We start from the raw sequence: 6228 nt of genomic DNA, 5'->3' as shown, positions 1-6228 counted from the left end.
GAAGAACACAATAACAAAGCCGTAACGATATCAGTTCCAAGGAACAATTCTTCTGACATAATCAGCAGGATTTCTTCTGTTGGAACCTGGAGTAACCGGAACCCAGAACCTCAGCAGGAGCCTTCCCTCAAGTGGTTCTCTCTAGGAGCGATGAACAGCCAAAGTTATCCAAAGTCTCCAAAAAGCCTTGCCTCCAGTTCTGGGCTCCTTTATATATCTCCTCCCAGAGTCCATTCACAGGATCTTTTCACCTGCCAACAATCAAGCTCCCTCATGTGGTGGTTGGTCTTCTAATGGATTAACCTCACCTGTTCTCTCACAAGACCCTTCCGATCCCACACTTGGGATCCTAAAAAACAGATTTATCTCTCCTTCATAAATAAACAAACAAAGTGAACTATGTGATTCATTACAAAAGCCTATTTAACTATATAGCTGAGTAGGAGAAAGCAATCCCAAGCCTGGAGTATTTCTATTGAATCTATTCAATAGTGACCCAAAAGCCCCAGAAGGACAGTTAGGCACTTATGTGCCATCTTCTTTCCCACTCAACCGTGTAAGGATTGAGGTTTCTGTGCTAAAAATCCTTCTGAAAACACAGTGAACATTCCTTAAACTCAAGGGACTTCCTGTGAGAATTGTTGCAAGCATGAACCCCACAAAGTGACACAGTACAGGGAAAGCAGCATCGTTAATCTAAGGTAGACAGAATAAGACTCTTTTCTACAGAAAGGCTGAAAGTACAAAGAAGATTGTGCTTGAGCGTGATGATCCCAAATGAAGATCTCAAAGAATGCCGGATGCTAAGAAGTGCAAGCATTTGAGCAAAGTGATACAGAGAGAATGGACCGAGTGATCCAGTTCTACCCTGATTTTCTTACAAAGATAATTGAGTCAGTAGGTTACAGTTATTGCAAAAAGATGTAAAAAAACGAAACAGAAGGAAAAAAAAATCCTGAAGATTTGCAAGTCAGCAAATTTGAAGATTACAAAGTTGAATTTGCTCTTACCAATTATAATGAAGCTTGTAACAAAATGAAATAAGAGATTTAGACAGGGATTCCACTGAAGTGGAGGCAAACTAAGCAATAAACAAAAAGGTGGAAAGATGCTCTACTTCAGTAAGCAGGCAAGAGGGAGATTCAGAGCAAGGTTTCTCTCCTGTGATGACCGTCCTTGGTTGTGGGCTTGACAGACATGCAACAGCATGAGGAGCTGTCGCAGCGTTAGGAGGTTGGGAGCTGCTGCGCTATGGGCTCTGCTTTCACTTCTGCTTACAAGTTTCTGGAGTTCTGTCTTTGCTTCCTTTGCTAATACTGTAACACATAAGCCAAACCAACCCTTTATTCCCCCAAATTGATCTTGGTCATTGTTTTATGAGAATAAAAGAGTGCAAACTAGCATAGAATTTGGTACTCAAGACCCAATGAGGTGCTTGCTAAAGGTGGAGGAATTTCTTAAATACAAAATGGGTAAACAGAGAAAGGTAGTTAAAAATACCAGCTAAAGCTGGGTGTGGTGAAGTGTGTCTTTAACACAAGCACTTCAGAAGCAGACAGAGCTCTGTAAATTCAAAATCAGCCTGATCTACATGGTGAGTTCCAGGACAGGGAGGGCTATACAATGAGACTCTGTCTCAAAAACAAACAAAGCAAAAACCAAAAATAAATAAATACCAGCAAAGGCCAGGTGACCAGGTGCAGAATTGAAGATTATATCTGACATGAGTTTCCTGTCCTACTTGTTAAAGACCATGTTTATGTTTATATAATATAATATATACACTAAGCTAATATTTGAATTATATTTCTTCTATTTCTTTGTCTTGTAATCTAAAATTATTTGAGGTAATATCAGTGGTTAAGTATTATGCTCCTATATTATCATATTTAAATTATGAAACAGTAAAATACTAAACATTTCTTATGGGACTTTGCAACCCATTCTAAAATAGTTGTATGCATAATAGTTACGTCAGACAGAATTATGACCTTGTTACTGTTTTCATTTGGAAGTTAAGCATGGCATGAGGGATGTGACTTGGTACCAAATTGATAAAGGCAGATCTGTGATGGCTGTTCTTGGTTGCCGGCTTGCCTACATCTAGAGTTAACTAGGATGCAAGCTGCTTGGCACTCCAGTGAGGAATTTTCTCCATCAGATTAGTTGGAGCAGGAAGATTCACTGTAAATCCAGGTTAGGCTCTAATAGCACCCAGATCAAAGGACCTGAAAAACAAAAAACAAAAAACCCTTTGCTTTTGGCTTGCTTGTCCCTACCCTCACTGGCTAGTTCATCTATCCTGTTGCTATAGCATTCCTTCAAAGGTATTAGAAGCCAATTCTTACAGCTTCCGGTGCAGACTGGATATGAGAAGTGCTCTAGGAATCCTCCAAATCTTCACCCCCAAACTGGGACTGCTGAAATGCCCTGTGTAGGGTCTCCAACCAGGCCAAGCATAGTGAGTACGGCTCTGGCAGGCCTCGCCTTTCTTCCTTATCCCCTCTGCTTTGCTAAAAACCCTTAGACTACATTCCTAAACCTAGCCCCCAAGGTCCAGTTTCATATTTAGCCACTTCCTCCTCCTGAGGCTGACCACCAAGGCCCAGCTACCGAAGTATTGAGGTCCAGAAATCAAAAGCCACCTTTGACTCACCTGATTAACATGCCCAATTAAAATTGAACACTTCATCCTAACAAGGGTTTCCCCTTTTACCTTTATAAACTGCCACGTGCCTAGGGGTCACACCTGTCTCCTCTCCATCCAGAAGCATCTTTTGTCCTCCAAGACATACACCCCTTCCCAGCTGCCTCTCTTATTCTCTCCCCCTTGTCCCTCATCCTCTATCTCCTATTTATTCCCCGCCCTCTGCCCCTCTGGGGTAAATTAATCTCCTTTGTGGGGAGAACTTGGTCTTGCAGTGTCCTGAGCTCACTCCAAGGTTCCCTAGACCAAGCAGCACGGACTAAGCAACTATCTAATTCTTGGCTGCTCCAGTGTGACACAGTCGGTATTGAATTACCCAGGCCACATCCTGTAAGCCAATCTATACCTAATATAAACACACAACCAGTACTATTATTCATCTAGAGAAACGTGACTAGTACAACCGCCTACCTGTAACTAGGGCAAAACCCAAATAATCGGTTAAGAAGGGCAGCTAGAGTGTGAAACAACTGGGACACCGAAATCCTATGTGTGAGTGCTTTTGGCTGCAAAGCAGTGCTATCATTTGTAATACATTTGAAGATATGGCACTAACACTTAGCAATTGTGAGCTGGAGATATGGCCCGGTTGTTAAGAGTACTTGTTGCTCTTGCAGAGGATCTGGGTTCGGTTCCCAACACTCACATGTTGCCTCACAACCATCTGAAACCTCATTTCCAGAGGATCCAACAGCCTCTAATGGCCTCTGAGGGATTTTCCTTCTTGTGGTCCCCTAAATACATGCATACAAAATATTCCTACATGTAACACACACACACACACACACACACACACACACACACAAAAGCACACATGCCCGCACGCACCATGCACTCACGCACGCATGCGCGCATGCGCACACGCAGGTGCGCGCACACTCCCAGGCAGAGTCAGAGGCCCCTGAGCTGTCTTTGACATCTGTGCCTTCTGTAGTCCTACTGACCTGCCTAAAGTCTTTGCTGTTCCCACCGTTATCCTCAGCAGCCAGGCTCTTCTCCTCACACCAGGCCTCTCCTGAACTCAAAAGCATGTCGTCTTTGTTCGGCCCCTTTTCCTTCAGTGCCAACTTAGCTGCCACCGGGAGGTCAGGGGGAAACACCTGGAAATAGACAGGACCTACATCTTCGGACAAGAGGCAAGAGGAACCAGGCCCTGGGGCTGGTTCGTCAGCCAGATATTTGCATCTTCCCCATCTGTATGGTATCTGGGCTCCATTGAAAGTCCAGGGTGTGGGATTAGAGATGCAGAGAAGCCTGGTTACTCTTCCTGACATCCAAGGAGACGTAGTTGGCACTGAAGCTCTCTATCATGGCTGGAGAAGCCTGGTCCATCAGCTTCTGAACCAGGCCAAAGCAGGGGTGGGGGGGGGGGGCAGGTGAAATGCTTCACAGCCAACGAGCTGATATGTAGCTGGGCGCATCATCTGGATCTTCTGCCATTTTGGCTGGGTATTCCCATTCTCACCCTCAGCAATGTAAGAGCTGGGCCAGGAGAGGCCATGATTGAAATACTCGGGCAGGCAGAGGAGGTTGTGGCACTAGGTATGGCATTGAGATGGTCCCAGAAGGCCATGAGTGTGGCTATCTGCTCTCAGCTGCTGCTTGGAAGTAGTACAGGAACAATAGGGAAGTACATAGGTTTTTTAAAAAAGATTTATCAAAATAAAAAATAAATGCAGCTGATAAAAATCTTTCACCGATGCCACTTGTATACAAAGAGATTAGAAAAGGAGTGCTGATTGCACCACTGTGAAGGAAAAAGAAATCCAAGGTTGGTCAGGATGAAAACAAGCGAACCTGGTATTTTCTTCAGTGGAATTCTATTGTGAATTAGAATGTACATAAGTGAACAAGCCACGTGCATTATGGTAACATATCTCAATATCAAAGACAAGCGGCTGGGCAAATGAACAAGTTGTAGTACAAGGTAATATTATTTCTTTAATCTTTCAAACAGAAAATAATGCTATATCGTATTTGCTGATACATTTGTATGTTGTAAAGCGTAGAAAATCAAGGCTGTGACAAGTACAAAATTCAGTGACCTTTGGAGGGTAATATGCCAGGGAGGTGAACATGGAACACTTACTACAAACTCTGTTAATAGAAATACAAAGATATAAAGATATATCTTATAAAGATATGTATATATAATTTTATATATATCTAGGGTCTGAAAAATCTGGTAGTCAGTGTGTGCAATTTACTGTTTTATCCCACACATGTTCTGCAGATTGAAAGTATTTCATAATAAGATGGAAAAATCGTTTGAGGCAACATTGTGCCTTGGTTTTGTTTGGTTGGTTGTTTGTCTGTTTGTTTGTTTTTAAATCTGGCCTCTAACATTTCCATACCTCTAACCTTTTTCTCTAGGATTCCACAGCCATGCCAAGATCACTGGATACAGTATGGTTATGACACCCTGATAACAGGAGTACCAGGACTCCCCATATATGTTCCGTTTCTGCTTGTGAACACGAAGGCACAAATGCTTTTCATTTATTCATCAAACACCTGGAGAGTGTCGACTAAGACAGCCTCTGTGATAAATAAGACATGATCTTGACTTTAGGCGCCAGACTGACTGGCGTCATGCTAGTGTAGACAATGATTACACCCCTGTGATAAATGCTCATGGGGGCTTGTACAAGACTCACGGGGAACAGAGAGGGAGAGGGAAGGGCATCTGAAGACTCTGGGGGGAAACGTCATTGTGGATGAGTCCTGAGAAATAAGCAAGAGAGAAGTGAGAGAGGAAGAGCCATGCAGCAGCATCCACAGAGTCATGGCCCTGAAAGAAAGAACAGCAGCAGGGAAGGCTTCTTGGAGACTGGGGGACCAGGAGCCCAGGGCTCTAGACAGTTGGAAATGAGGAACTCAGATCTGAATCTCTAATGTATGACTTGTAACCCCCAGGAATTTGGACACCATGCATAGAGTGTTGGAAGGGCTAGTGACAGACTTCCACCAGGAAGGAGCAGAACAATAATACCTGAACATTTTCCAAAACATCTACGTGGGTAGATCTGTACGTGTAGAAGAGAGCTCCGTCGCCTTCCATCCCTCCTCAGTCACCCTGACCTGATGAGAGCCTGCTTCTGCCCTGAATGAATATTTTAGTAAGTTTGCAGCTTCCCTGGCCACTCTGAGGTAATAAAAATTTTTGTTTGTCATTAAATCCTATACCTCCGGATTTAAGAACCCTTCTGCACTTCCCGATTGGAACAACCTATGGTAGAGGGAGGTGAGGTTTTTCTCCAGCCACTTCTTTCTCATCTCTGACTAACATGTTGGACACTTGCAAGGGTACAAAGGCGGTAGCTGGACTGAATGAAGACTTACTCAATGATGCGGTCATGGCATGAAGCTAGGATCCCTCCATCACAGCAGGAGTCCACAGCTGGACAGATGTCATCGCACATTCCTCTAAGATCCCACACTAAGGCCCAAAGGCCCCTTTTCTCTCATCACACATAGTACCTTCAAGTTTGTTGCTCACATCTCCCATTAGAGGAAGGGTA

The 6228-nt window shown here is 43.7% G+C and overlaps 1 pseudogene; it reads right to left on the bottom strand.

Annotated features, from left to right (window-relative positions):
- Positions 1-1113: 1113 nt before the first annotated feature.
- LOC127185146 (N-alpha-acetyltransferase 10-like) lies at positions 1114-5768 on the bottom strand (annotated as a pseudogene).
- Between the last annotated feature and the right edge of the window lie 460 nt (positions 5769-6228).

The sequence above is a fragment of the Acomys russatus genome, chromosome 1 (genome assembly GCF_903995435.1).
Source record: "Acomys russatus chromosome 1, mAcoRus1.1, whole genome shotgun sequence".
In the NCBI taxonomy this organism is placed as follows: domain Eukaryota; kingdom Metazoa; phylum Chordata; class Mammalia; order Rodentia; family Muridae; genus Acomys; species Acomys russatus.
This window is presented reverse-complemented; position numbering and strand designations above follow the sequence as displayed.